This window comes from Symphalangus syndactylus, chromosome 8 (assembly GCF_028878055.3).
Source record: "Symphalangus syndactylus isolate Jambi chromosome 8, NHGRI_mSymSyn1-v2.1_pri, whole genome shotgun sequence".
Classification (NCBI taxonomy): Eukaryota; Metazoa; Chordata; class Mammalia; order Primates; family Hylobatidae; genus Symphalangus; species Symphalangus syndactylus.
The window spans coordinates 88,790,069-88,803,932 of NC_072430.2; the positions used below are offsets into that span (position 1 = coordinate 88,790,069).

Consider the following 13,864-nt stretch of genomic DNA (forward strand, 5'->3'; position numbering starts at 1 on the left):
CTTTCCAAAGGATATTTGTACATTTGATACAATCACTTTTTTTTTCAAACATTTCCCTTACCCAATAGCAAATACATATAGAGCAATTTCAGTATATAAGAAAACATAATTGAATGCAGTGTATATTTTTTATAGATTTTAATATCATATATCATATTTGATTATCTTAAAATAGTCTTATTAATTAGTATTATAATGTATTCTTCCTTCAGAAGCTAGAAAAACAGATTCGTTCCAAAGCCTATGCAGAAATACAAAAAGTATGTTACATCTGCAAGTACAGTATGATAATCTATTATAGCAGATTCAAAATACATGTACTCTAAATTTTTAGCTAATCAAATACAATAGGAATAACATATGCAAATAGAAAATATACAATTAATATCTAATATAAAAATTTATATCCACACACTTTATATTTTAATTATAAGCTATAATAGTATTAAACACCATGTTAAAATGATTTTGTGGTCACTTTGTCCTGCACAAGTTGTGTGAATGTTTTCTTATGATCAGCAGAAATTCTGAATTTCCAAATTGTGTGCTATCATCTCAGGCAAATTAGCATAAAATATAATTTCTGTTAATTAGCTAGAGGTAAGGGAGGCAAATTAACTTGACACGTTAATATTGCATTTATGGTATTCTTATCATAATGTGCGTATTCATGGGAAATTTATTAGTTATTTTCTTTGCATCAGTATCAGAGTTCACTACTTAGAGTATCTCAGCTGAGGGAAATATACGTGTATAAAATACTTTGCTAGAAAAATTGAATTGCAGAAAACTGGCCATTTAGAAAATAGTCCCACAAGATAATTTCATGGAACATAGTTTTTGTTAATTACATCTAAATTTTGGTTGTGGTTATAATGAAGATGCATTTAACTTTCAAGTGTTTATAATGTTGAGGGTATAGAAAGGCAAATAATCCAAATTAGCTGAGAATTTAAATTTATTTTGTGGAATGTATTGACCTTAAAATGCATTGTATTGAGGTAAGAAACTTAAAAGAGTTTGACTATAATTTTAATTTTAGCGCTTTATATTATATTTTAAATAAATGTTGCCTTTAAGACAGTCTTACTGTTTTTGCTTAAATTATTTATTGACTAGAATTGTATTTAGCTGTTAAAATACACTCTAATGTTTTCTTGGTCTTTTAAGATTCAGATCTCATGTACAGACTTTCATTAACTTTCAGTAACTTTATTTCATCTCATAAACATTCTACATTTGTGAAACATCAGTAAGTAATTAATGGTTTTTAAAAGGTCTTATTATTCATTTGACCTAGTTAGCCAGAATGTTAGGTTCTATGTTAGGGAAAAATTATCACAAACATATTGATATATACTGGTATATTTCATCTGAAATTGTGGGCTGAGGATCTGCTATGTCAAAGACATTATCCTGGAAGCAATGTGAATATAATTATGACATAGATAGAAAATTGCCCTCTAGGAAGATTACATAATGAAAAGGGCCTTTTACTTTTCATAAACATATTAGGAAATTTAGAAAATGCCATTAAAGAGTTAACATCAAAAATGTATACGAATTAAGTTTCTTTTTTCCTAAGTTTTATTTGTAACTTGATCCAGTTCCAGATACATTTAAATCTCAGCTTATTATCTGTAGTGTGGAGAACATATATGTTAATTCACATATAAGAGAATTCTTGTGAGAATTAAAATAAATCTTTTTGTGTGAAAATTATTTAAAATTTCTAAATAGCTATCATATAATGTATCTAACCAAAATAAAAATATCTGTGTTTTCAAAATATCTTCAAATTATTAAATCTATTTCAAAATAATGAAAAATCAAGCATTCTTAATACTCATTGCTTTGAGGCAATGTGATCTCTTGGATTGAAAACTAATTTTCAGTATATTCTAGTTCAAGTGTTTTTTAAAAGGGCAACAGAATCAACTTTACAAAAAAAGGACTCTGGTTATCTCAGGTGTAAATTTAAAAAGATTAATTAGGACATCTATAACAACTCAAAGGATATATTATTTTCTGTGTGTTAATGTTTATTTTAAAAAATGTTTGATAAATTATAATTGTATATATTTATGGCATACAATGTGATGTTTTGATCTATGTGTTCAATGTGGCATGATTCAATAAAATGAATTAACATATTAATCACTTCACTTACCTATCAATTTTATGGTGAGACATTTGAAATTTACTCCAGAGGACATGTTGCTAAGTGAAATAAGCCTAACACTGAAAGATATATACTGTTTGTGTTCACATTTAGAATAAATTACAAATGAAATATAATAACCTGCTTATTTTTGACAATTGAATTTAAACAGAACAGTACTATCGTTGATTATGTAATTGAAATAATGTTATTACTTCTCTCCATCAACAAATTATCAGAAGAAAATGTAGGATTTTCTTTTTCTTCACAATAAAACATGGTAGGAAATTTAGTTGCTAGAAGCAACAGGAGCCACTCAGAAGGTTCAAAAACTCTTGAGATATGCTACAATGGGTCCTTGAAGAAAAGAAAAGTATTTACTTCAAGAAATGTTTGGAAAGTTGTACTACTTAACTGCAGTGATCAAGATTGTAGAAGATCAACCAAAGGGCAAAGAACCTTCCTTAGTGAAGTGGCTTATTATATATTATAAATAGCTAGAGAGAATAATGTATATACAAAGTCAAAGAGGATATATTATGTCAATGGAAATAATAAGTATAATTCATGAATTTAATTCATTAATGTTGTAAATAGTATTGCCCCAGAATTGGTGGGCCTAGAGACTACATTATGAGATATGCCATTTAAGTTTCTTTCTTGGTCAGCAGAACATCTAAGTGACACCATTTTTGTATTTAGTACCAGTTCTTATGAGGAAATACTGAGCCTCATACCTGCTCTTTCAAATATATAGTACCCACTTCCCTCAGTTTTGTGAGGGAGCATCCCTTTTGGTTGCAGAAAGTGAATATAACAACTCTGCTACCCTTCCTTTATTGTGTGAAAAATGGTATTATGAGACAGAAAATATATATAATGCAGTTTATATAGTAAAAAACATGGCAGAGTCTCCAAAGGATACATAACAACTCCTATATTCTTGCAGATATACTGAGAATATATATTTTTTTCTGGAAATACAGCCCATGAAATGTTGAGTCTTTAGTAATTAGGTGACATATAAAGTACTTCATACAAGTGAGATTCTTTTTTTTTTTTTTTATTATACTTTAGGGTTTTAGGGTACATGTGCACAATGTGCAGGTTTGTTACATATGTATCCATGTGCCATGTTGATTTCCTGCACCCATTAACTCGTCATTTAGCATTAGGTGTATCTCCTAATGCTGTCCCTCCCCCCTCCCCCCACCCCACAACAGTCCCCAGAGCGTGATGTTCCCCTTCCTGTGTCCATGAGTTCTCATTGTTCAATTCCCACCTATGAGTGAGAACATGCGGTGTTTGGTTTTTTGTCCTTGTGATAGTTTACTGAGAATGATGGTTTCCAGTTTCATCCATGTCCCTACAAAGGACACGAATTCATCATTTTTTATGGCTGCATAGTATTCCATGGTGTATATGTGCCACATTTTCTTAATCCAGTCTATCGTTGTTGGACATTTGGGTTGGTTCCAACTCTTTGCTATTGTGAATAGTGCCGCAATAAACATACGTGTGCATGTGTCTTTATAGCAGCATGATTTATAGTCCTTTGGGTATATACCCAGTAATGGGATGGCTGGGTCAAATGGTATTTCTAGTTCTAGATCCCTGAGGAATCGCCACACTGACTTCCACAATGGTTGAACTAGTTTACAGTCCCACCAACAGTGTAAAAGTGTTCCTATTTCTCCACATCCTCTCCAGCACCTGTTGTTTCCAGATTTTTTAATGATGGCCATTCTAACTGGTGTCAGATGGTATCTCACTGTGGTTTTGATTTGCATTTCTCTGATGGCCAGTGATGAGGAGCATTTCTTCATGTGTTTTTTGGCTGCATAAATGTCTTCTTTTGAGAAGTGTCTGTTCATGTCCTCTGCCCACTTTTTGATGGGGTTGTTTGTTTTTTTCTTGTAAATTTGTTTGAGTTCATTATAGATTCTGGATATTAGCCCTTTGTCAGATGAGTAGGTTGCAAAAATTTTCTCCCATTGTGTAGGTTGCCTGTTCACTCTGATGATAGTTTCTTTTGCTGTGCAGAAGCTCTTTAGTTTAATGAGATCCCATTTGTCGATTTTGGCTTTTGTTGCCATTGCTTTTGGTGTTTTAGACATGAAGTCCTTGCCCACGCCTATGTCCTGAATGGTATTCTTGTACACCAATAACAGACAAACAGAGAGCCAAATCATGAGTGAACTCCCATTCACAATTGCTTCAAAGAGAATAAAATACCTAGGAATCCAACTTACAAGGGATGTGAAGGACCTCTTCAAGGAGAACTACAAACCACTGCTCAATGAAATAAAAGAGGATACAAACAAATGGAAGAACATTCCATGCTCATGGGTTGGAAGAATCAATATCGTGAAAATGGCCATACTGCCCAAGGTAATTTATAGATTCAATGCCATCCCCATCAAGCTACCAATGACTTTCTTCACAGAATTGGAAAAAACTACTTTAAAGTTCATGTGGAACCAAAAAAGAGCCCGCATCGCCAAGTCAATCGTAAGCCAAAAGAACAAAGCTGGAGGCATCACGCTACCTGACTTTAAACTATACTACAAGGCTACAGTAACCAAAACAGCATGGTACTGGTACCACAACAGAGACATAGATCAATGGAACAGAACAGAGCCCTCGGAAATGATGCCGCATAGCTACAACTATCTGATCTTTGACAAACCTGACAAAAACAAGAAATGGGGAAAGGATTCCCTATTTAATAAATGGTGCTGGGAAAACTGGCTAGCCATATGTAGAAAGCTGCAACTGGATCCCTTCCTTACACCTTATACAAAAATTAATTCAAGATGGATTAAAGACTTATATGTTAGACCTAAAACCATTAAAATCCTACAAGAAAACCTAGGCAATACAAGTGAGATTCTTAACGTAGTGTATAATTATTTATTGTTTATGGTTCTGATTGTAGGTTCTGAAAGAACAGACACAATTTCAAATCATATCTTATAAGCCGTAGTTCCTTAGAAAAATTATTGAATTATTTTCTGAGGTTCAGTTTTCTCTTCATTTAATAATACACATTTCTTAAATTAAAACATGAAAGTCAAGACTGGTAAAAAGTAATTTCTAAAAATTATTAATCTCCTTCTTTGCCACCCTGGTTCTTTATACATCCACTATCCACATGAAACATTGAAAATGGCTCATGAGTAGTTGCGAAATAATTGAATAGAACCACAAATCACATAAATAAGGAAACTATTTTCAAATGTTTTATGGCTGAAGATTTTAAAATTACATCAAATATCATTAAACCATATGTCAGTGATCCTCCTGGATGACTTGGTTGCCACATCTCTCTCTCTCTCTCTCTCTCTCACACACACACACACACACTCAGAAGATTTTTTTTCTCTAAACTAGTTTCAGCTTTTTAAGGACAAGTAATAATTTGTGTTATTTTTATACTTGGTTTAATTACATTTATCTGACAAATATGAAGACTTTGTAAGCCTGCAATTTTTTTCTTCCATTCTCTTACTAAGTTGTATTGTTTGTTAATTATTTCAGTGATGGTCTGTGGCTTTTAAACTATACTAATGTTTCTTCATATGAAAATTCATTTATTTTTCACTAAGTTTTTAATGATAGTTTAGCAGTGTTAAAATTCTAGCTTAACACTTATTTTTGTGAAGCATTTTGAAGATTTTTCTGCCTAATTTTCTGAAAGTGTTAGTATTGCATGAGAAGTCTTTTGTCAGCCTAATTGCTATTCCTTTCTATATAAATACGCTTTTTCTGATAGCTCTATTTTTTTCTGTTTATTCTGAATGTTATGTACTATCAGCCCAATGTATTTAATTGTTGGTTTGATTTAATTAACCTTTCCTGTACATGGTTTGCATCTTTAATCATAGTACCCCAGTTATTATATTTCTAGGAAATTCTCACTTTTTCCTAAAAAATAGAGCTTCCCTATTATGCCCTTTATTTTATTCTTTTTTCTGGAACTTTATTAAGACACATGTTAGAGCCTGTCAATTTCAGAGCGATGCCTATTGATGGCTCAGACATGGTTTTATTCCTTTTTTTCTCTATATTCTGGGGGATATACCATATTGAGTCCTTGGATTCCCTATTTGACTGTGATGTTCTTAGATACTGTAATGTCTAGTGAGTTATTTAAATGACTACATATATTTTTATTTACGAAGATTTAACATTTTCACTTATAGTCTATGCCATTTTAATACAATTCAATATTTTCTTATTTGTATGGATGTTATATTTTTCTTTATCTCTTTGTGGACTCTAAATTTGCTTATTTTAAGCCATTCTATATTGCACTCATATATCTTTTAGAGTAAAGACATCTATTGTTTATTTATTGAGTGTCTTTATTTAATTTTGATTATTCTTGTTGGATTTTAGCATGTTTGTTATAGATTCGTCTTGAATGGATGAGTGTCTGTGTGTGCATTTGCCCTCTCTCTTCCCAGCTCTCTTCCTCTTTGCCTAGAGGGCTTGCTTTCTTCTTACCCATTATGGTTCTCAATCTAACCAGGTTATAGCATCTACCTGGGGCTTCTTTTCTGCAGCAATATTAGAGGTGTTACAGATTTAATATCCAACCAATAATCTATTTGTTCAGGTAGTAATTATGGATGTAGAACTGATTTGCCTGCCTAAAGTGATCACGTTCATATAATAAGTTAGGGCTCCAAGCAGTGATCAGTTCAGGCTTTTGAGCTTTTTTCTTGGACAGGGTGTGCCACCTAAAGTTTTGTTTTGAATCAATGAGCCCAGATGCTTTTACTCACCATCAGTGTAGACATTATGCTTGCCTCTCTCTATCCACTTTCATCATGTCTGCTCTTATTCAAGGAAACTAATCTGTTTAGAACTTTTCAATAGTTTTATTTATCTTCTGACTACTGTCTGGGTTGAATCATAGAGAACTCTAGCCAGGGACCAGTGGGAAGAAGTAGAGAGAGGCTGAATTATTTATTGCTGTGGATTCTTTCTCGAGTAGTTACAAGAGACTGGGGAGTCCCTGCAGATAGATTGGCTTTGTATCTCCACTGAAGTGACCTCCTTTGTATTATATGGACCTATCTTTTTAGGTTTTGGTATTTATGGTTCTCCTCCATTCCCTAGAGTCTAGGGTGATTAACAGCATTCCTCTGGGGTACAGCAGAAGCCCTAGTGCTTTCTCAATATTCAGGAACACTTTGGTAATCAGTTCCTTTATTAAACTTGATATTGATGGAATAAAGTTGAATTATTTTTATATCCATATGCTGCCACTGTTTTGTCAATTGATTGATAAGCCATCTTTGCAGAGCCACATTGGTCTCCCTTGCTTAATTGTGAACCAGCAGTCCCACTTGTCTGTGTCTTCAGATTCACATATCTCTTTGCTGTTTTCTCCCATTTCAGTCCAATGAAATATTTAATTCAGATTATGAAATTTACCATAGTGTGTTATTGTTCTTTTTCTAAAATAATGGCATCATTCATTGCTAAGTGCTTTGAGCAGGGGTAGAGTAAATCAGTTGTTTATAAATGAACTTAAAATGTTATATGGACTGATGTCTTGGTTCTCTTCACTTACATAGTACTGAAGTTTTCAGAGCAGGGGAAACTTAAACACTGCACCTGTGAGCTGTGTGTCAAACCTTCAAGTTATCTAAGGCGCTGTTTGTAGAAGTGAAAATTAAACTAGTTCATGAAAACTAGACTCAGTGATGGTACTAGATTTCTGAAACAGCACGGGAAGAGCAGAAGTATGAAGATAAATAAAGGCTACTTTTGTACTATCTTTGCTTATTGCATATGTTTTATGCTCTATGGTCCTAACAGTTGCAGAAGTTAAAAAATAAAGAAAAATGAGAAACTGTAGATGAATTGGACCATGAGTCCAGAATCTCGCAGAAGAAACTGGAGAGGTCCTCAGAGAGATGACTGATCCACTGGCAATTATTAGGCTATTTCTATAATATCCTTGCTTGCTCTGAGTATCCCATGCCCAAAGTTTCTAACAGCTTATCATTTAAAATTAGTATTAGTGGAAATTTGTTCCCAGATACATATATCCTAACAACATCACTGACCTTTTATTTGGATAAATTGTTTTGTGATAAAATTATAAAATATGTTAGCATTCATAAAAATCTCTGGATTCTAGATGACAACCAGAAATTTATCCTTTTAAAATTTATTACATTTACTTTTTGAATTTCAGTTGCATCATAGTTTTGTAAGAACAAGAATGACTTTCTTTTTTTTTTAATGACACAGAAGGCAGTGATGGCATCTTGCCAGATGGGCAACAAATAACTATTTCTTTTTCTTTCTTTTTCTTTTTCTTTCTTTCGTTTTATCTCCCAGGCTGGAGTGCAGTGGCACAATCTCAGCTCACTACAACCTCTGCTGCCCAGGTTCAAGCAATTCTCCTGCCTCAGCCTCCCAAGTAGCTGGGACTACAGGCATCCGCCACCATGCCCAGCTAATTTTTGTATTTTTAGTAGAGACGGGGTTTCACCATATTGACTATTGGCCAGGCTAGTCTCGAATTCCCAACCTTGTGATCTGCCCACCTTGGCCTCTCAAAGTGCTGGGATTGAATCTATAAATCTCATCATAGGAAAAGCAAGAAAATTACAGAAAAAAAAGATGAAGGAAAGAAAGGAGAAAAGAAAAAAAATGAAATAAAAGAAGGAGGAAGGGAAGAGGGGATGAAAAGATGAGAAGGAAACAAAAAGGGAGGCATGAAGATAAGAAGGAAAGGGGAAAAGCCAGAGACAACTTAATTATCATGTTCCTACATTTTTCCCAAAAAAAGGGATAGACATTGCTTGTGTTTGATATTCAAATGTGTTTAATAACCCATCATTTTGTATGCTTTGCAATTATCCTACAGCTGCCCCTGTCAATGTTTAGAACCTCCATAGTATCCATATAGCTTTTGTCTTTAATTCATGTATCTACGTTGCAATTCAAGTTACTCATTTACCACGTCTTGATTATCCAATTGCCAAGAAAGCTTTGCTGTGCTTTGCTGAAATCAGATTCAGCTTTGATGAAGCTTATTTAGAATAAATATTGCTTGCTAGAGCACCTAGTCGTCCAAGGCCTATGAGATTTGACAGTATCCTGTTTACTGATAAATTGCACTGTAGCAGGAAAGAGGGTACAATAAGTATTAATTTCTTTTGTGCATAGAACTTGTTTTGCCACAGCTTGTGAATTGCCTCATGAGCTGACAATCTATTAAGTATTGCTTTGTGTGTCTCTTCCTTCATTATTGCTTCTTTTATTGCTTTATGTTTTACTACCATTAAAATAGATTGCCAGAGAAAAATGGGCAAAGGGAAAACTATTGTGGTACCACCACAATTTGTAGGAAAATAAATGACTTTATTACGTAAAACTGGATTTCTGCCACTACTTCCAAGGATGGACTTTAGAGAAAACTTAAAAGGATTGTATTGAAATGTCTTATAGCAAAGTAGGTAATAGAATGAATAATTCCATTCTAAAAATCAATAGTTTGACTTTGACAGTTTATGTTACTCACAAATAATAAACTGTCTCACCTGCTAGTGCAATTGTTGCAGTTTTATTCATTTTTTCATGTTGGTTCTGAATTTTTTATGTGCAAATGCAGAGACACATTTAAAATTTAACTCTCACCATTTTCAAATGGCAAGTTTTTTTATTGTAAGAAACTTGAAGATTTAAAATAATTTGTTATGACTTCGGTGTCTGTTCCCCATTTCTCTGTACTGTTTCATCTCAGTGCAACAGTTTAATGTTAAAAAATATTAAATATTACATTGTAGAAATTTAAAATATTTATGTCATTATCCCTCTTTTCTTTTAATTGGTTGGCTTAAGACTCATCTTGACTTAAAGTTGTGGAAACTAATAATCTTAAAGCATAAGAGAATAAATATAATATTCAAATTTGCTTACAAGGACTAGAAGAAAATATATTACTATGAATATGAAGGCTTGTAAATGAAGAAACACAAGCAGAAAATCACAAATAAAAAAGGGAATGTGATTTTTGCAAAACAACATAATGACATAGGGAAGCAAGAGACAAAATTTGAAAGAAAATTAACTCTACATTATAAATAATAATGAAACTTGAGATTGTGTGAAACTAATTTATTGATACCTAGGAACAATGAGAGGATAGAAGTATGAAATGAAAAGGATAAGGGAAAGGAGAAGGGATAGGAAGAGGAGAAGACAAACAGTAGGATGGGTATCACTTGAGAATATATAAGTGTGAAGGAAAAAGAATGTTGATTCAACTTAAAAATTACATGTTTTTCTGAGAGACCAGAATATAGGAATACAAATATATAAAGAAAAATTATTTTAAAATTTTCCAAGTCTAAAAAAAATAGAATTATAAAATGTGAACAACTCACTGTTAAAAAAAGTAAAATTCCATGTCAACAACTTTTTAATTAAAATAATAAAGAAAAAGAAACAGTCTTCTAGATTTTCTAGTTTATTTGTGTAGAGGTGTTTGTAGTATTCTCTGATGGTAGATTGTATTTCTGTGGGATTGGTGGTGATATCCCCTTTATCATTTTTTATTGCGTCTATTTGATTCTTCTCCCTTTTCTTCTTTATTAGTCTTGCTAGTGGTCTATCAATTTTGTTGATCTTTTAAAAAAACAGCTCCTGGATTCGTTAATTTTTTGAAGGGTTTTTTGTGTCTCTATTTCCTTTAGTTCTGCTCTGATTTTAGTTATTTCTTGCGGTCTGCTAGCTTTTGAATGTGTTTGCTCTTGCTTTTCTAGTTCTTTTAATTGTGATGTTAGGGTGTCAGTTTTGGATCTTTCCTGCTTTCTCTTGTGGGCATTTAGTGCTATTAATTTCCCTCTACACACTGCTTTGAATGTGTCCCAGAGATTCTGGTATGTTGTGTCTTTGCTCTCGTTGGTTTCAAAGAACATCTTTATTTCTGCCTTCATTTCGTATGTACCCAGTAGTCATTCAGGAGCAGGTTGTTCAGTTTCCATGTAGTTGAGCGGTTTTGAGTGAGTTTCTTAATCCTGAGTTCTAGTTTGATTGCACTGTGGTCTGAGAGACAGTTTGTTATAATTTCTGTTCTTTTACATTTGCTGAGGAGAGCTTTACTTCCAACTATGTGGTCAATTTTGGAATAGGTGTGGTGTGGTGCTGAAAAAAATATATATTCTGCTGATTTGGGGTGGAGAGTTCTGTAGATGTCTATTAGGTCTGCTTGGTGCAGAGCTGAGTTCAATTCCTGGGTATCCTTGTTAACTTTCTGTCTCGTTGATCTGTCTAATGTTGACAGTGGGGTGTTAAAATGAGATACCATCTCACACCAGTTAGAATGGCCATCATTAAAAAGTCAGGAAACAACAGGTGCTGGAGAGGATGTGTAGAAATAGGAACACTTTTACACTGTTGGTGGGACTGTAAACTAGTTCAACCATTGTGGAAGTCAGTGTGGTGATTCCTCAGGGATCTAGAACTAGAAACGCCATTTGACCCAGCCATCTCATTACTGGGTATATACCCAAAGGACTATAAATCATGCTGCTATAAAGACACATGCACACGTATGTTTATTGCGGCACTATTCACAATAGCAAAGACTTGGAACCAACCCAAATGTCCAACAATGATAGACTGGATTAAGAAAATGTGGCACATATACACCATGGAATACTATGCAACCATAAAAAATGGGGAGTTCATGTCCTTTGTAGGGACATGGATGAAACTGGAAGCCATCATTCTCAGTAAACTATCGCAAGGACAAAAAACCAAACACCGCATGTTCTCACTCATAGGTGGGAATTGAACAATGAGAACACATGGACACAGGAAGGGGAACATCACACTCCGGGGACTGTTGTGGCGTGGGTGGAGGGGGCAGGGACAGCGTTAGGAGATATACCTACCTAATGCTAAATGACGAGCTAGTGAGTGCAGCACACCAACATGGCCATGGATACATATGTAACAAACCTGCACATTGTGCACATGTACCCTAAAACTTAAAGTAGAATAATAATAAAACAAGAAACAGTCTTATAAATGTCTTCCTAAAGTTTACTTATTAATTCATGAACATAAAATAATGTCAGTGGTCCATACCTACACACAAGATAAAGTCATACATTAATTTGTTAAATCTTATATTTGCCTTAGTTATGTATATATGTATATGTGTGAACATGGCTGTACATGCACATAAATACATGGATGTATGTATTTATGTAAGTACGTACTGTGCATGTATGAGTGTTTTGTGTGTAGTTATGAATCTATATATAGATGTAGATGCATGTGTATACCTACCTATGTGTATTCACACAAAGAGACATATGTTCACACACACATATATATTAGGAACATGCATGCATATTGAAAGCATTGAACATATATTTTTCATATTATTATTACTAATCCTATTATGACTATCTTAAAGTACTATTTTTACAACTACTGCTGTTATTGTCATATCTTCACAATATAAAGCAATAAATTTGACTTATTTTTGTGCGCAGGTTTGTTTTTTACAAAATCATATGCATCAAACCCTAGCATTATTACATATTAAGTGATACATTTTCTTTAATTTTCTTGCATATGTTTGATAATTCTTTTTAAATAAATGGTAAGTTAAATCACTGCATGTAGAGCAAAACTTGAGATGCCTAGATTGTTTTGTTATGTGTAAAATCTAAAAATGTTTGAACCTTACTGTGTGCCAGATACTACTGGGACTATTTTTTTATTTCTATTAACTCACTGAATTCTCACAATAACCTTATTAAATAGATACTTTTTAAATTTTCATTTTGTGGAAGAAGTGAGGCACAGAGATATTTAATAATATTCTGATGGTCTCACAGCTAGTAAGTGAAAAAAAAAATCAGATCTCCAACATAGTACCTTGTTTTCAGCATCTGTATTCTGCCCCTATTATTCCTGTCATTTCTTTTTTCATTGGATGAAATACTCTCCACACTAGTGAACAGAAAAAATATATATTATCATTGAACTAGATAAGCTTATATACATTTTAATGTATGTACTAACCTCAATTGCTTATTTTCTGGTTTGGTTATCAAAACATTAAGAACATTTATAAAAAAAATTCAGTAACTCTTTCAGTAATGAAAATACCACAAAGAGTGATAATATGTATATTTATGACTTCTACTCACATTACTTACAGAATTGTTTTCACATTTACGTGAAAGTAACCAAATCACGTTGTCCATAGCCATTATAATGATTTCTCATAAAGAATTTAGTTTATTAACTAAACCTGATATAATTCTATCCCCTGAGATTGAGTGGGAATTCCATTTTAATGAAAATATGCTGAAGAAAATATGTCAAGTAAAGTTTACTGTTATATTAAATATTCTGCAGTGAATATATGAATTATTTAGCTAGGATATGGATATCTTGCTTCACTTTTTTTTTTCCAAATCTTAAAGGTCGAACATTAGAAATATGTTTGAAAATATTTTAAAAACATTAATCACACACACTCACACACATACACACACACTCTATTCTGGATTTTGTATGAATATTTGAAAAAATAGTTTAACATATTATCAAAGTTGAAAATATATTTTAATTTACAATAATAGGTTGATAATTGAATCTAAGTTAATAGTGAACAAATTGATGAAGACATTATTAAAATAAAATAATTTT

General features: G+C 32.8%; 1 protein-coding gene across 1 annotated transcript in view; it reads left to right on the plus strand.

Annotated features, from left to right (window-relative positions):
* ZNF804A (zinc finger protein 804A) overlaps positions 1-13,864 on the plus strand; it is a 352,837-nt gene that overhangs the window by 68,111 nt on the left and 270,862 nt on the right. The gene's annotated exons all lie outside the window — the stretch shown is intronic.